General features: G+C 39.0%; 1 protein-coding gene across 1 annotated transcript in view; it reads left to right on the forward strand.

Annotated features, from left to right (window-relative positions):
- The first annotated feature begins 2,710 nt into the window (after positions 1 to 2,710).
- Positions 2,711 to 17,148, forward strand: part of ZHX3 (zinc fingers and homeoboxes 3) — a 63,580-nt gene continuing 49,142 nt past the window's right edge. Inside the window, exon 1 of the mRNA XM_047069594.1 lies at positions 2,711 to 2,825. The gene's annotated coding sequence lies outside the window, so the exon portion shown is untranslated. The remainder of the gene's footprint in view (positions 2,826 to 17,148) is intronic.

Here is a 17,148-nt window from a genome sequence, read left to right on the forward strand (position 1 = left end):
AACTGTGGGCAGGAAAACTCAAAGATGGATGATCCCAAGTGGGTTTCTTTCTAAAATAACAATTGAGAAATATAATTTTGTTTTCAAATTTTTATTCATAGAAGGTGGTAAAACTACCTTGAATAGGCCCTGGGTTGTTTTAAAATGTGGTATGAACTAATGTTTGTTAGTTTCTTCATTTAACTTAAAAAAACTATGTTTAAAATAACTGTATATTATTTGGTTTTTTGAAAATTAAGAGTAATTTTAAAGAATCTATGATATATATATATACATATGTATGTGTATATATATATACACACACATACATATGTATATATATATGCAATTGGAATTTTCTGATGGTTTGTTGTCCTGCACTGCTAGTGATTTTTGTGACAGTTTCTAAAATCATCACATGTGCTTTGTATTGTCAGCGGAATTGGTGTCAGATATAAGAAGGTTCTGTTTTCAGATCAGTCAAGGTGGGCTTGTGTGATAAAAATCTTAGTTGGTTTTTTTTTTTTTTCAAATCTTACACCTGTTTTGTTTTTGAAGGAAGGACTTTAGGTTAGATTTGGCAAAATATCTGGCATTGGAAAAGCTTCTCGCTCAGAGACGTAGAAATGCTATACCAGTGATCATAAAGCTTTTCTTTATGATGAAATTGATGCTTTTGTCTCATAGTTCTGCTTCTGGCCCTGTGTTATTTGTGGACCTGTTTCTCTAGCAGACATATTTATTCTAGTTGTGTTGCACACTCCTACCTGATTCCTTATCGGACTCAAAATATGCCATCCAGGCTTAGAGTTTGTAGACATGAAGCAACAAAGCTAACTGGTCTGCAGTGGATTGAATCCACAGCTTTTGGCATCATCATCATCATCATGTTCCAATAACTGAACTGGAGTGTAAGAGAATAAATGCCTTACTTGAGCAAAGGCTTTGCGATTTCAAAGTTAGAGGGGATCTGGCAAAAGCGTAGCAAAGTGTCTGGAATAAATATTATAAGCTGAAGTTTTGCGTAAGTGTGAGTAGTCAGCTTAAAATAATTGCTTCTGACTTCCACAAAATTAGGAAGATCTCCTTTTTGTTATGTTCATTGGATAATGTTTTAAAATAAGGGGTCAGTTTTTAAGTTGTGGAGAATTCAAAGTTAAGTTTTTCAATAAATTATTAATTAGGAAAAATTTCCAACAAGAGCTAGCAGTACCAACTAGACATGGTACTGCTGAACCATGACAGCCACAGGAGAAAACAAGTTATGCAGATGAGGCTGCCACTTACTGGGGGTGTCTGTTTGCTCCAGGACCCTGCCTTTGAACAGCAGCTTAGTGCATTTCCTTGTACAGTTTACGTAAACTTTCTGTGCCTTAGTTTCCTCACCTTGGCAATTAGAATAATAGAATCGATCACATATGGGTGTTACCAAGAACGAATTAGTTAATGTAGTTAAAGCTCTTAGAACAGTGCCTGACACAGAGTAAAAGCTTGATGTGAACATTAGAGACCTAAGAATCACGGTGAAAGGTAGCTAGGAGCTACTTTGGTGAAGGGTGCTTTTATGTGTTTACATTCACAGATCCCTATAGTTCCCACCCTCTGTCATGTGCCTGTGCACCGTTCTATCTGAGGTTCTGAGGGCCTCTGGTATACTCACTTTAGAGCCATTTTATTGGTAATGGGCATGTCAACCAAAGAGAATGCTTTGGGGAAAAAAAAAAAAAAAAAACGAACTCAAAAGCAGTGGTTTTTTTTTTTTTTAATTTTTTTTTCAACGTTTTTTATTTATTTTTGAGACAGAGAGAGACAGAGCATGAACGGGGGAGGGGCAGAGAGAGAGGGAGACACAGAATCGGAAACAGGCTCCAGGCTCCGAGCCATCAGCCCAGAGCCTGACGCGGGGCTCGAACTCACGGACCGCGAGATCGTGACCTGGCTGAAGTCGGACGCTTAACTGACTGCGCCACCCAGGCGCCCCAAAAGCAGTGGTTTTTCAGCTGCTTCCTGAGAAATTTGAAGATTGCATGAAGCGTCTCTAGTGGTTTGTTGAAAACACATAGTTACTGTCTCATTCATTTGCTGAGAGATACTGTGTGCCCATCATTGGCCCTGGGCAGAGTGGGACAACATCGGTGTTAAGGGTCAGAGACACAGATGATGATAATATGGTTCCTTGGCCTGGAACTCACAGGGTAGACCATTTTTTGGTACCACTACAATCCATGCCAGGAAAGCCCCAGGGCTTTGAATGGCAGAGCATCAGAAAAGAGCATATCCTTAATGGTGTGCATTCTTGAAGTTGTAAGGCCCACATCCATTGATTTTTTCCTCTCTGTTAAGCCATCTCAAACTTAACCAGAAGAGGGACAGGGAAACTCATTGGTGGAAAGAGTGTTAAAATTACTGATTTTATGAATCACCTGAAATTACAGATTTTAGAAATCATCTTGTTCTGATCTATTATCAGAGAAAATTGAGTTTGCTTTATTTCCGCTTATATTTTTTTCATTTCTGCTAGAATTTTAATAGTTTTAAATTGCTAGTTTGTATTTTTACAACCACATTTTACTCTCCTTCCTCCCTGCCTCCGGCCCTGGTTTTTCTGTTTGTGTATAGTTTTGATGGAAATGAATTAGGAAAGGAGATTGATGAGATTGGGTTACTCAGCTTCCTAAAAGGTACTTTATCTCTCCTCACAAAGTGATGAGATGCTGCTTTTTTCACAGGGCTGAATTGCAGCTGCCCAAGCAACAAGTGGACCTTTAAAGATGCAGACAGGGCTGCAAGAGATGAAGGGAGAAAGTGGAGAGACCAATGAAGGGAGGAAAAAGCATGTTTCCTGGGTAAATAGTATGCTTCTGAATTTTAACAAGTTTCTTGCCATACTTTGTAACTCCTAAGTCTTTAAAGCTATATTTAGTCTTTGTGTTATGGTTAAACATTCTTTATTTTCTCCTCCCTTGGTTTTTATTGCTGAGCTCTTTGATCAAATGATTTTTTTAATTAATCTAAAAATATTTATTGAATATATAATCTAGGTGAAATCCTAGATGCCTTGATAGGAACTTCTTCTACCTTAGGCTGATTATTGGATATAATAAAAGTTGAGCTGTGTATTGTGTCTCTCTGATGTGCAGGTTTAGTCTGAGGTCAGCTTTTAGTTTGAGTGCAAGACTTATACTTCTGCTTTATTAAATAACTGACTTGAAAAACTAGAACACTTGTTTGAATGCCACTTACCCAAACCATACTCTTAGGCTGCCCTCAGGAATAGGAAACACTTTTCAATGCTAAATATAATACTAAAGACAAAGCAGACGAGCAAACAATTAATGTAAGCCTTCATTTGCTGAAGTAGATGTGACCTACTTACGGTTTTGGGGTGTTTTTTGTTTTTGTTTTTGTTTTTTTTTTTTTTTTTTTGGTCATTTACTTATCAAGTTGTGAACTCAATTTATTCTGTTACTAAGCCACTCACAAGCTTTAGACTTTGGCATTTTGTTGTTGTTGGCTGTTGTTGTTAAACTTATGAAATAAAGGAAATCTATTGTATTAGTCTTCATTATAAAGTTAAGAACTTCAGTGTGCTGAATAGAAGTTTTTGGAAAGAAAGGGGAGGAAATGGAGTCAGAGTCAGTGATGGTATATAATGCTGGAAGTTCTGTGTTCAGCGTCCTGACGTAGACAACTGCACAGCAACATCACTCCTCCGCAGGTTTGGGGCTACCCAGTCCATGGGAATGTTTCTACTGTTGGAGCTTCTGGAACTTCCTGCCTTATGGTAGACTGCAGCAGGACTACTGTTAGATATAGGACACATTCCAGCTTGCTCATTCTTTAAATTTGAAGTGTAGATTGAGTAAAAACTACTTTGTGGCCTTGCATGTCAATCCTCTAAATTAAAAAGAGCATAAGATAAGCTTTTTCACACGTGAACTTTTATGTACATTTTCTAATGCTCACCTTCACGCCAACTGTTCCAGTCATACTGGTCTCCTTGCTGTCTGCAATCAATCCAGAGTCAACCCAGAAATGTTCCTGCCTCACATCTTATCCTTTCAGATAGCTACATGACTCCTGCCCTCTTTCACCTTCAGGTGTCTGCTGTGGGGACAGAGTTAATAGGAAAGGCAAAGCCAAAATTGGACTCATGAGGAATTCTCTGTTATTTCAGTCTGTTTACCTACTACCTGGCGACACTGAGCCATCTTGCCTCGCTCCAGCCTAGCTCATTGTCCTGCTCCACTCGTACCTATCAAGTACGATGTTTTGTTTACACTATACATCATGCTTTTTCTATGTTACCTTTAAGAGCTTTCAAAATTGATCTTTGACTTTTAAAGGCACATACCATTTGACCCAGCAATTGCATTTCTAGGAATTTATCTCACGTTTAACCTCATGCAGGTATGCAGGTAGCCCTGTTCCCCTTCGGCCTCTGTTGAATCCTCATGCGTACTTCCTATCCCAACGGCACTTGCACCGAGACTCGTTAGCTCTTGCTACCATTATTTTGTTGTGGCTGTGTGTCATGTCCCCCTCTAATAACTTGGGCAACTGCCTGCTTCTTTGCCTAAACTGCAGTGGACTGGAGACATTTGCACAGTAGCTGATTATATCCCCTTTCAGGTTTCTTCTTTTGAACTCCTGTTCCCTTACAGCAATGTTCCCTTAAAGCAATATGGCTGGAACTCCTGTTCACTTGCAAATATCACAAACTGTTACACTTTTTGTGTTGTGTTTTTTAGATATTTAGGTAATTAAGCATATAAGCATGTACTGGTGGTACTCTACTTGACAGCACACTAGAATCACCTCAGAAGCTTTATAAAATACTGATGCCTGGTCATCCCTCCGGAGATTCTGAGACCATTTATCTGGGATGTGGTGTAGGCATTGGCATTTTGTATTTAATTTTTTGGTAATTTTTTAAAATTCCAGTATAATTAGCACACAGTGTCATACTAGTTTCAAGTGTACGATACAGTGATTCAACACATGTATGCATTACTCACTGCTCATCATGATAAGGGTACTTGTTTCCCTTCACCTGTTTCACCCATCCCCCACCCACATCCCCTCTGGTAACCATCTGTTCTTTATAGTTAAGAGTCTGGTTTTTTGCTTGTCTCTCTTTTTCTTTGTCCATTTGTTTTGTTTCTTAAATTGCATAGATGAGTGAAATCATATGGTATTGGTCTTTCTCTAGCTTATTTCACCTAGCATCATACTCTAGATTCATCCATGTTGTTGCAAATGGCAAGATTTCATTCTTTTTCTTAGCTGAGTAATATTTCTGTATGTGTGTGTGTGTGTGTGTGTGTGTGCGCGCATGCACGCATGTGTGTGTACATACTACATCTTCTTCATTCATCTATTGATGGAAACTTGGATTGCTTCCATAATTTGTTGCTTCAATAAATGTAAGGATGCATATATCTTTTCAAATTAGGGTTTTCTATTCTTTGGGTAAGTACCCAGTAGTGGAATTACTAGATCATGTAGTAATTCTATTTTTAATTATTTGAGGAATCCCCATACTGTTTTCCACAGTGGTTGCACCAGTTTGCATTCCCACCAACAGAGCACGGAGATTCCTTTTTTCTCCACATCCTCACCAATACTTGTTTCTTGGTTTTGATTGTGGCCATTCTGACAGGTGTGAAGTGATATCTCACTGTGGTTTTGATTTGCATTTCCCTGATGATGAGGGATGTTGAGCATCTTTCCATGTGTCTATTGGCCATCTGTATGTCTTTGGGAAAATGTCTGTTCATGTATTCTGCCAATTTTTAATTGAATTATTTGGTGTTTTTCGGTGTTCAGTTGTATCAGCTCTTTATATGTTTTGAATACTAACCCTTTATCAGATGTGTCATTTGCAAATATCTTCTCCCATTCAGTAGGTTGTCTTTTAGTTAATTGTTTCCTTTGCTGTGCAGAAGCTTTTTATTTTGATACAGTCCCAATTGTTTATTTTTGCTTTTGTTTCTCTTGCCTCAAGAGACATCTCTAGAAAAATGTTGCTATAGACAATGTCAGAGAAATTATTGCCAGTGCTCTCTTCTAGGATTTTTATGGCTTTGGGTCTCACATTTAGATATTTAATACATTTTGAGGTTAGTTTTTGTATGATGTAAGAAAGTGGTCCAGTTTCATTCTTTCGCATGTAGCTGTCTAGTTTTCCCAACACCATTTGTTGAAGAGACGTTTTCCCTGTTGTATATTCTTGCCTCCTATGTCAAAGATTAATTGACCATATAATCATAGGTTTATTTCTGGGCTCTCTATTCTGTTCCATCAATCTATGTGTACCATACTATTTTGATTACAACAGCTTTGTAGTATGTCTTGAAATCTGAGGTTACGATACCTCCAGTTTTTTTGTTCTCTTTTTAAGATTGCTTTGGCTATTCGGGGTCTTTTGTGGTTCCATATAAATTTTGGGATTATTCTAGTTCTGTGAAAAATGTTATTAGTATTTTGATAGGGACTGCATTATTTAATGTACCTTGTTTTGCATAGTATGAAAATTTTAACAATATTTGTTCTCCCAATCCATTAGTGTGGAATATCTTTCCATTTGTTTGTGTCCTCTTCAATTTCTTTCACCCGTGTTTTATAGTTTTCAGAGTACAGGTCTCTCACCTCTTTGATTAGGTTTATTCCTAGGTATCTTATTGTTTTTGGTGTAATCGTAAATGAGATTGATTCCTTTATTTCTCTTTCTGCTGCTTCATTATTGGTGTATAGAAATGCAACAGATTTTTGTATATTGGTTTTATATCCTGTAACCTTACTGAATTCATTTATCAGGTCTAGTACTTGTTTGGTGGAGTCTTTAGGTAGGCATCAGCACTTTAAAAAACAGCCTGGGAGGTTTCCCTGTGTGATCAAGTGTGAGGACCAGAAACACTATTGATTTTTCTATATTGGTGATGACTCTGGTCATTTTAAACTCATCATAACCATGTAAAGGATTCCTTTGGGTTTATGAATATAAATGGTGTCATACATAAAAACATTTTGCCTCTGGATTTACAGTATTTGTATTTCTTTTTTGTTTTCATGTTACTTCATATTGGAAATAAGTCCTGACACTATATTAACAGTGATGATCAAATACGTCTTCATTTTTTGCCTATTTTTAATGATTACATGGCTCATTTCTTCTTTGAAGTATAATATTGGCATTTGGTTTTAAATAGATACTCTGATAAGGGGAAGAAAGTACACCTTTATTATTCGTTTTAGAATTTTTAAATTAGGAATAGGTATTGAATTTTAACGGCTGAATTTTTGGTATCTGTTAACATGACACGGTTTTAATTTAAGCTATTCTTAGATTATGTTTACTATTATTTTCTTTTAGATTTGAGCATAAATTCTAAGTAAGCTTTGTCTATAGTTTTCTCTCTTTTCTTTAGCCAGCTTTAGGACCAGTTTAGTACAATAAACTATATAATGTATATCTTGGCCTATTTTAGGCGTAATTTCTATATTATGAATTGTTTGTTTCTGGAGAGTTTGAAAGTACTCACTAATAAACCATCAGAGGCTAGTGGCTGTGTGGGAGTGTCATTTTTTTAAAGATGTTAGTCTAGTTAGGTATTCTATTTCTGCCAGTGTTAGAATTTTACATTTTTAATAGGAAATCCATTTATTTAATTTTATCCAAACTTTTTAAGCACATGACACTCCCTTACAATTTTATTGCCTTTATGTCCCTTTTTCCAACTTCATCATTTCCTTTTTTTTTTTTTTTAATTTTTTTTCAATGTTTTTATTTATTTTTGGGACAGAGAGAGACAAAGCATGAACGGGGGAGGGGCAGAGAGAGAGGGAGACACAGAATCGGAAACAGGCTCCAGGCTCTGAGCCATCAGCCCAGAGCCTGACGCGGGGCTCGAACTCACGGAGCGAGATCGTGACCTGGCTGAAGTCGGACGCTTAACCGACCGCGCCACCCAGGTACCCCAATCATTTCCTTTTTTGAAAAAATTAAATTTATGTTTAGTCTGTTCACAGGAAATTTATTAGAAATAGAAAACTTTATTAGGTTGTTATTATTAATAATTATTAATTATTAGAAATGAGAAAACTTTTAACATATAAAAAGAGGCTGTGAAAAATCAGTTTCCACTCCTGCTCCTCAGGTGGGCAGTTCCCTCTCCTACGCAGCAACTCCTGCCTATTTCTTAAGGTTCCTTCCAAAGTATTTTGGGTTTTGCTTTCAAAATCTCTAACTCCTTTCTTTAAAAAAAAAAAAATTTTTTTAATGTTTATTTTTGAGAGAGAGAGAGACAGAGCACATGAGTGGGGGAGGGGCAGAGAGAGGGGGAGAGACAGAATCTGAAGCACGTGGCGGGCTCTGAGCTGTCAGCACAGTGCCGGATGTGGGGCCCGAACTCACGAGCCGTCAGATCATGACGAAGTCGGACACTTAAGTGACTAAGCCACCCAGGTGCCCCTCTAACTCCTTTCTTTAAAAAAAAAAAAAAAAGTTTCTCTAGGTTTTTTTTTGTTGTTTGTGTCTCAATATTATTAGCTGGTGTGCTTAGTTGTTTTTTTTTTTTTCTTAACTACTCAAAGCAATGCTTGTCTTATGTTTTTTTCATTGTCCATAGATACCTTGTGTAGTGATTTTGTTACATTTTCTAACTTGATTATTGTCATTTCAGAGCTTATCTCTTTCAAGCAGATTATTGTTGGGTTTTGTCTTCTGTTGAACCAATCTTGAAGATTCTATAACTTATGTGTAAATTTATCCTCTTTAATTCATGGTTGTTATTGCATTTGTCATATTTTCTATAAATGATTTGTTTCTTGATTTTTATATTAGTTGTCTCTTTTCTGTTATACCTTCTGTTTTGGAGAATGTTTTTTTTTTCTTTCCTTTTAACTTTTAAACATTTTAAAGGTGAACAATCTTTTGAGTTTTCTTAGTGCCAAAAATAACATTTGTTTCTATATTTATTTACTCTCATCAAAGCAAAGAGGAACTTTTCTTTCCTTCCATATAAGGAAACTTTGCTTCTCCCTGTTTTGGCTTCCTCTCTCCTTATCTACTCCCATTATTTTCCCCTTTCACATTTTACATTTGTTCTGTGAGGTGTACTAATCTTCGGAGCTTCAACCTGGTGCTCACAAGTATTTTGCTATTCTTGATTCGGTTAGTTAACAACCACCGAGGTCTCACTCTAAGCTGGACGGACTCTGAGGTTGGTGCAGGAGATGTAAAGATGAAAGCAGTTCTGACCCTGCCTTCAAGGTCCCCTGTCTGGTTGAGGAGGTGGCGTGCATGCAGACTAACAGTGGCAAAAGATGTGATGTGTCAGGTGTCTCGGAGACACGGAGGGAGGGAGAGAGTGAAGTTTGGTGAGTCAGCAAAGGCATCCTGGGAGCTGAGTTATATTGTACCAGTAGAGCTTTGCAAGATAGAGGATAAAACAAAAGGGCAAAAGCCTGAAGATACCCAAGTTCATCATAGCCTAAAGGTACCCAAGTGGCTGGAGATGAGACTGAACAAAGGGATGTTGGGCCAGATTGTAAAGCACCTCGAATGCCTGTCCAACAAGTTCAGTTTGTCGTATCCTGTGGGCTGCATCACAATGGTTTTAAAGCAAGGGGGCACCATGCTCGAGTTTATATTTAGAAAGATAACTGTGGCTCTCAGGTGAAGCATGGGCTGCAGGAAGTCGGTTAAGCAGCTATGGCAGTCATCCAGGTAAGAGATGTTGGGAACTCGAACAAGGTGGTAGCAGTGGTGATGGAAAAGAGAGAATGAGGTGTTTCGAAGCAGTGTCTAAAAGCGCTAGGGTCTGACTCAGGTGAGATTGGGAATTCGTGGTTGACTGAGAGGGGTTGGTTGGTTTGTTTTAGGGAAGGCGATGACCAACAGTGGAAATATTGGCCAACTTATGGAGTGGGGTAATGGATGCAGGGGGGCTGCAGAGACTTATTTGGAGAGACAAGAGTTCATTTTAGGACTTGTCGAATTCAGGAAACCCTGAAGAGATGTAGGGAAACATATCTAGGAGCAGTTAGAAGCATGGGTCAGAAAGTCAGGTGTGTTGTGAGGGCTGGAGATAAATGGGTGGGACACACTTGCTCTGAGGATGTCAGAGTCATGAGAATAGACATAAACCCGGAGGTAGAGCATGTAGACAGAAAATAAAAGGGTTGGGATGGCCTCTGGGCAGAGACCAGTTCTTTATGTTCAGGAAATGGAGATGTCCTGGGCACTCTGATAACATGTCCCACACAGGGTGGTGAGAGCTTTTTCACATGGCTTATTTTATCTTCTCAATAGCCCTGTGTATGGAAATTATTACTACTCTACTTTGTGGGCCAGAAAACTAAGACTCCAAGGCATTGTTACTAATCTAGTTAGTGGGACTGCAAACCAGATCAAAATGCCAAATCGATGCTAGAAGAAGAAAGAGCCGTGTAGAAGAGATGATTTCCTATAAGGGGCAGTGGCCACCACAGGTCCAGTAGGATAAGAAGCCAAGCCACTGGTTTTCCCAGTTAGAAAACTGGTAGCGATCCCAGCCTGCCCAGTTCCCACAGAGTTCCTAAGTCAGCTCTCACTGGAGTGTGGAGAAGCTGAGGAAATGCAGGTGGCTATTGACTGCAGCTTTTGGAGACGGCTCAGTGGGAGAGGATTGACAGGATACCTGGTCTGCCGGGTGGCATCACTGTGTTTACAGATCAAGTGTTTTGAATTGCTCATCTTTTTTTTTTTTTTTTTTTTTTGAGGTCTTATGTCTTACATTGCCTTGTTTCTAGGCTTCTGCTACAAAAAAAAAAAAATCAAAACTCTGCTGGATTTCTTTCACATAATCTGCTTGTTTAACTTGTTTTCTTGGAGTTCTTTTTTTTCTCTTCCCTTTTACACATTGCTTTTAGATATTTCCAGGCTGTGTCTTAGTGACCCTCTTTGATTGCTAATTAGGTGAGACCCTGGGAATTCCTCCTTGTTTCTTTGAGGTCTTTCCATTCTGGAAGTGGTTTCTTCTGTCATTTGAATCTTTTGTTCAATTCAGCTTCATCCAGAATGCTAATTCATAGCCTGTGTGTGTCTTCTGGACAAGAATTTGTTCTTAAACTCTGACAACAGGAGAGCCCAGTGCTGAGAGCACGTACTCTGGAACTAGGGCCTGCCTGGGTTCAAATCCTGACTCTGCTGTCTACTCACTAGCTGAGTGACCCTAGGAATTACTTAGCCTTTTTGTGCCTTAGTTTCTGCACCTGTGGTTGGAGGCGATAATAATACCAAGGGTTGTGCTGAGGACTAAATGAACTGCTGCATCGTGAGCGTGCAGAATACACAGTGTCCGGTGCATGTCATGTGTTCTGCTGTTGTTATTGCTGTTGGTGTTGTCTCGGAGGAAATAGGAGAGATTACCTTTTCTTGATTATCATTCGGACCACGCAAATTCTAAGTGATACCTTTATAGACTATTAGAGCCTTACTTGAAAAACTAGGAATAAGTAAATTCTGGGAGCCAGGTAGCATTCCTCCAGATTTTAAAGTAATTCAGCAATGAACAACTTTGACTTAGGTCCAGATGCCACATCTGGATGCCCGTTGTGTGACCTCACCCTCCCTATGGCAGTGTTTCATTGCTCTCCCTAAAATACAGGCTGTAAAATTTTTATTTCTACCTTACTGAATAGTTATTTCAAAAAACTGTTAATTTTGCCTACCCCATCTGCAAATAATAGATGCTGGCCAACCAGTGCACAGAAGTTAAGTGATTTGCTTGAAGTCCATGATGGAGTTGGATTTCAGCCCATGGTCTGTGTGTGACTCCAGTGGTATTAAAAGAGGAGAAAAAGTTCACTGGGATGTATATACATCAAATTATCTACAATGCTGTCTTAGCTCAGGCTGCTGTAACAAAATACCACAGACTGGGTGGCTGACAAACAACAGAAATTTATTTCTCCCAGTTCTCGTAGGCAGAAGTTGAGATAAGGTACCAGCATGGTCAGGTTCTGATGAGAGCCCTCTTTTGAGTTACAGGTGGCCTTTTTCTTATTGTATCCTCCTATCGTGGGGAGGAGACAGAGCTCTCTGAGGTCCCTTCTGTGAGGGCATAATCTCATTCATGAGAGCTCCACTGTCATGAACTAATCACCTCCCAAGGCCCTGTCTCCTAATACCATTACATGGAGAGTTAGAATTTTAATGTGAATTTTGGGGTGGACACAAACATTTAGTCCATAACAAGTACCAACCCCTAAAGGTATAGTTATGAGCTCTCCACAGTGATTTTTTTTAACAGCAAAGGTGTGCTATTTTTATAAGCAGAAGAAAAACATAATTCCTTGAACAAACAAAAGGGTAATATCTAAGTGTTTGCATGATAGAAATAATAAGGTGAAATCATATCAACTAAACTCTTGTTTTTAAGGAAATTGAGTAGACTTATGAATGAGGGGGACAGTATTTTAAGAAATGATTGACAGAATTTGCATAGTCTCAGCTCTCAACATGTTTATTAACTATAAAGGAAAGAAAAGACAGTAACTTTGTAGCAGAGAAAGCATCTTAACCAAGTGATCAAGGTGAACTATCAACAGTTAGAAGACATACTGATATAATGACCCCTATGATATGATGTACTAAGGAGAATACATCATTTCTGTGTTATTTTTGTCAAAAATGCATAACCTCAGGAGAATGGGTTAACTAAGTGATAGGGATTAAGGAGTACACTTGTCATGATGAGGATAGAGCGTATTGAATTACTATATTGTACACCTGAAACTAATATAACACTGTATGTTAACTAACTGGAATTAAAACTTAAAAAAAATGCATAACCTCAGTGTAGTCATGAGAAAACATCAGGCAAACCCAAATCAAGGGGCAGTCAGAAAAATAACTGATTAATACTCTTAAAAAGTGTCAAGGACACAAATGGCAAGGAAAGATCGAGGTTCTGTCACAGGCTACAGTAGACTAAGAAATAACTACATACAATAGGATTCTAGATAAGACAGAAAAAGGACATTGCCAGAGAAAAACTTGTGCAACTTGAAAAAGATTTTTGGTTTAGTTAATAGTATTGTACCAGTGTTAATGTCCAGGTTCTGTTCGATGTGCTAGGTTTATGTAAGATGTTAACATTACAGGAAGCTGGGTCAGGGATATATGGAAACTCTGTTATTTTCGCAACTTTTCTGTAAGTCTAAAATTAGCTGAAACTAAAAAATTTGTTTAAAAAAGAAAATTTTGATAGGATTCATTACCAGAGTTTTCTGTTTTCTCCCTGTCTCATTTTCTTTTCAGTAAAAAGCCATCATAGGCTAGAGAAACAATTTGGTCCTGGGTAGACACTGGCTTAAGAATAGGAACAAAGCTTGGAGGTCAGTCCCCCTCTCTGAGTGGGTAAATGATAATGGTGATTTGCCACAGTGTTGCCTGTGGGCTCAGTTTTGAATATGTTAAATTTCCTAGACCTTTCTAAAGCTGTGCTGATGGGAGATTTTTCTGAAAATTTTGTGAGGCCAAGTGGGCAGAAAATTAGTCAGTGCAAGATATTGCACTTAAGGAAAAACAGAAATCCAAACCAGAACTTACACAGAGTCATGGGTCCAAAGATATCAATTAGTACCCTGGCATTCTCTTAAGATATTGCCTCACTGCTGCTGAGGCCAAAATGGGCCTTGAAATCGGCGCACATCCACGCAGAGATGACCAAACCCAAGCAGTCCTCTGGAAGCATATGTAGATGAAAGTCTCTCCTTGGTCATTAGGAAGCAGCCAAGTTTTAAAGTCTTGTAAACAGAAAAATCATAAAAATTAGAGGTTTATAACATGTTCAAATGAAGAACGTTGCAAAGAGATAGCAGACTGGGAGTCTGCGTGAAGTCCAGGAGGATTTGGACTCTGTCAGAGTACAGACTGCTCTGTCCACAGGACGGAAGATGCCCCACCAGGCTGGGACTGACATTTTGGTTGCTGCAAAGTTGAGCTCACTATGTATGCAGCTCACTATATATATATGTGTATATATATATATATATGCAGGTTGAATATCAGGTTTGTACCTGATGAGGTATAGCCTGATGAGGGATTGTTTCCCAGATGCCCTGATGTAAGGAGAGGACAGCTCTGCACAAATGGCAGGAACAGTAAGGCTCCTGGAAAGCTATACCACTTCTAAAAATGAGGGGGGAAATCTCGTGTGTCTCCATTGAGTTTGGTTGGTATTAAAACAATTCTGGCCCACCCAATTAAGAATTTAATAATCTCACTGAACTAAAAAGACAAACAAACTTTGTATTTCTGTACTTCCGAGCTGAAGACTCGACTGTTTTCAGTCAGCAGATATTTTGTGAGCACCCGTTATGTGCCAGGCACTGTGTTAGGCCCTGAGAATAGAGCAGTGATCAAGACAGTCATGGTCCCTGCCCTCATGGAGCTCGGTTCCTCTGAGCTCTGAGGCTGAACCAGCCAGCCCACTCACTCAAAGTTGCCTCTTCTAAAATGGCTTGATTTATACCAAGATAAAAGTTTGCCCACATGTAATCCTAGAATTTAAAAACCTCTTTATACATATTTTGTTATTTTAGTTTCCTTCCAACAGTACTTAAAAGGTGTGTTTTCATGTGTATTTCATATGTTTCATATACATAATTTTGAAGTAGTATTTGGTGCCTTTAATCATAAAACCTGCCCCCCTCCTGACCATTCCCCTCAGGCTCTGATGTTGAAGACACTTTGGGAAGGCTTAGTGGGCTTGCTCAGTGCTTCTGGCAATCAGTCATATGTTTACCAAGGCAGAGTGAGCTTGGAGAGAGGCAGCGCGGCCAGCTGGCAGTGTCCAGAGGGAGCCACCTCTTCTCTGCTGCATAGACATTTCTCCTTTCCTGAATTTAATCTCTTGGGTCAGATTCTGAGTTAAGCCTCAAAGCGATGGACCAACTAGAGTGGTGCTAACTCACTTGATTCCACAAACTGTTAGTAATCTCTTCCTTGGCCCTCCTTCCAGAGGCTCTGGGCTTTCTTAAGTAGAGATTTGTCCTCACGCCTTGAGTTGGTAAAATACTAACAGTTATGAATTTTTAGTTACTGTATTTGAGAAGTACAGTGCATAAATGATGAGCAGCATACCTTATTTGTCAGAAGAGTCAAGGATAAGCTATTGGTTGACAATTAATTTGGAAGACTCACCTCTACTAACCCAGTGGAGTATATAAATGGTTGGTCAGTTTTTTGAAGCACTTTTGCAGAACAAAGTCCACATTCATCAGCAGAGCTTTTCGCCATCTGATTCTGATTCCTCTCCAGCCACAAATCTTCCAACCTACCCTTACATAGCTTCTCTTATGCCCTGGTTGGCTGTGTACTGTGTACTTCTGCATTATGAGGTTTTCCCTGCCCTCAAGTCCCAGGTCATCCAGTCCCCTTCCCCCCATCCCCCCCATAAATCCACCTTTGGTCTTCCTCTGGCATTGTTATCCGTTTTATTTTCTGGTGTCCCAGGCCCGTTGTAGCACATCTCCTATGGCACACATCGGCCCCCATTCTGTGATGCTTCTGTTGACATGTCTTCCTCCTGTCCTGGATTGTCAATCAACTCCGTGAGGTGTCAGGGACTTGTGCATTCATCCACATGTTCTCTGTGTGTATCCAGCATAGTGATTGAGTACTGTTCTAGCTACTGTCTAAGCACTTTATATATATTACCATGTTTAATTGTCACACTAACCATATGTGTGCCACATACTTGCTCATTATTAAGCTTTCCCTGCCCTTCTCTGCCTTCGAGTCCCAGATCATCCAGTTCCTACCACCCTCTCCTCACCCCCACGTAGCTGTCTTTGGTCTTCTTCTGGCACTATAATGAGAGAGAGATATTGTTATCCTTTTTTATTTATTTAACAGATGAGGAAACTGAGGCACAGAAAGGTTAAAAATTCTGCCCAAAGCTACAAAGTGGTGGAGTTGGGATTTGACTCCAGGTGGTCAGTTAGGAGTCATGGCTTCTAACCACTGCTTGGTATGCTCCAAGCCCATACTCTTTGCTGTATGCTATACTGGCATAATAACAGCTAGCATTTATCAAACACCAGCTGCGGCAGGAACTGGGCTAATGTTGAATGTTTATTATCTTACTTAATCCTCACAGAACTCCCATGATTCAGAGGGCTTAGGGCTGAGACACTTGTAGGCAGTACTACACTGGGCGCCTCGTAAGTGTTTTCAACTAGATGAACAATCGGATGAATAACAGTAGGGACAGAATTTGGGCAGAGAACTAATGTGTATTGAGTGCCTTACATTTTTTCCTGTAGGAAGGTTTTTCCCAGTATTTTATTATGAAAAATTTCAAATGTTCTGCAAAGTGAAAGAATTCCACAGTGAGCAACCATACACCCACCACCAGGTTTTGACCATTAACATTTTACTCTATCCTGTCCATTTATTTAGCCATCTATCCATATTTTTTAATGTATTTTCCCTCAGTGCTTCAGCATACATATCAGTAAGTAGAGGTCATTATTTATAAGCTTACTTTTTTTTTCTTTTGAGGTAAGATTTGTACATTTCATTGCAGTTAAATTTTAACTGTACTTGTGCTGAGTTTTGACAGAGGCATACACCTATGCAGCTCAAACTCCTACCAAGATATTATCATTACCCAGAAAGTCATGTCCTGTCCCTTCCTAGTCACTGCCCACCCCTAATTCCCAGAGGAGTGTATACTATTTTTATATTGTATGTTTACATGCTTTTTTTTGTTCCAAAAGAGTTTAAGGTGACTCATTCAGATCCATAAAATTCAGCAAGAAATAGGTGGAAAAAAAGAAACTAAGGAATATTAAGGTGCTCTCCTGGCTCCAGTGTGATATGCCAGGCATTTTTATAAGTAATATATTACTTAATCCTCGCAGGGGTATGCATAATTATTTCATTTTATAGATGGAGATGCTGCAAACTTGTGTAGCTAATAAGTAATAGGGACTCTTTGACTCTGAAGTCCATGCTTTTTCCACTGTAGCTCAAATAAAGCAAGACAACAGGTAAAATAAAAGCTTCTCTTAAAAGCAAATACGATCTCCAATAATATGTGCTCAAGTATTTGTAAAACTGTGTTACCTCTTCATGTTGGTGGATGGCGAGGTGGGGTCATTAAAATAGTCCTG

This window comes from Lynx rufus, unplaced genomic scaffold (genome assembly GCF_022079265.1).
Source record: "Lynx rufus isolate CCGP_SWC_20201006 ecotype Redwood Valley unplaced genomic scaffold, mLynRuf1.p SCAF_8, whole genome shotgun sequence".
Classification (NCBI taxonomy): domain Eukaryota; kingdom Metazoa; phylum Chordata; class Mammalia; order Carnivora; family Felidae; genus Lynx; species Lynx rufus.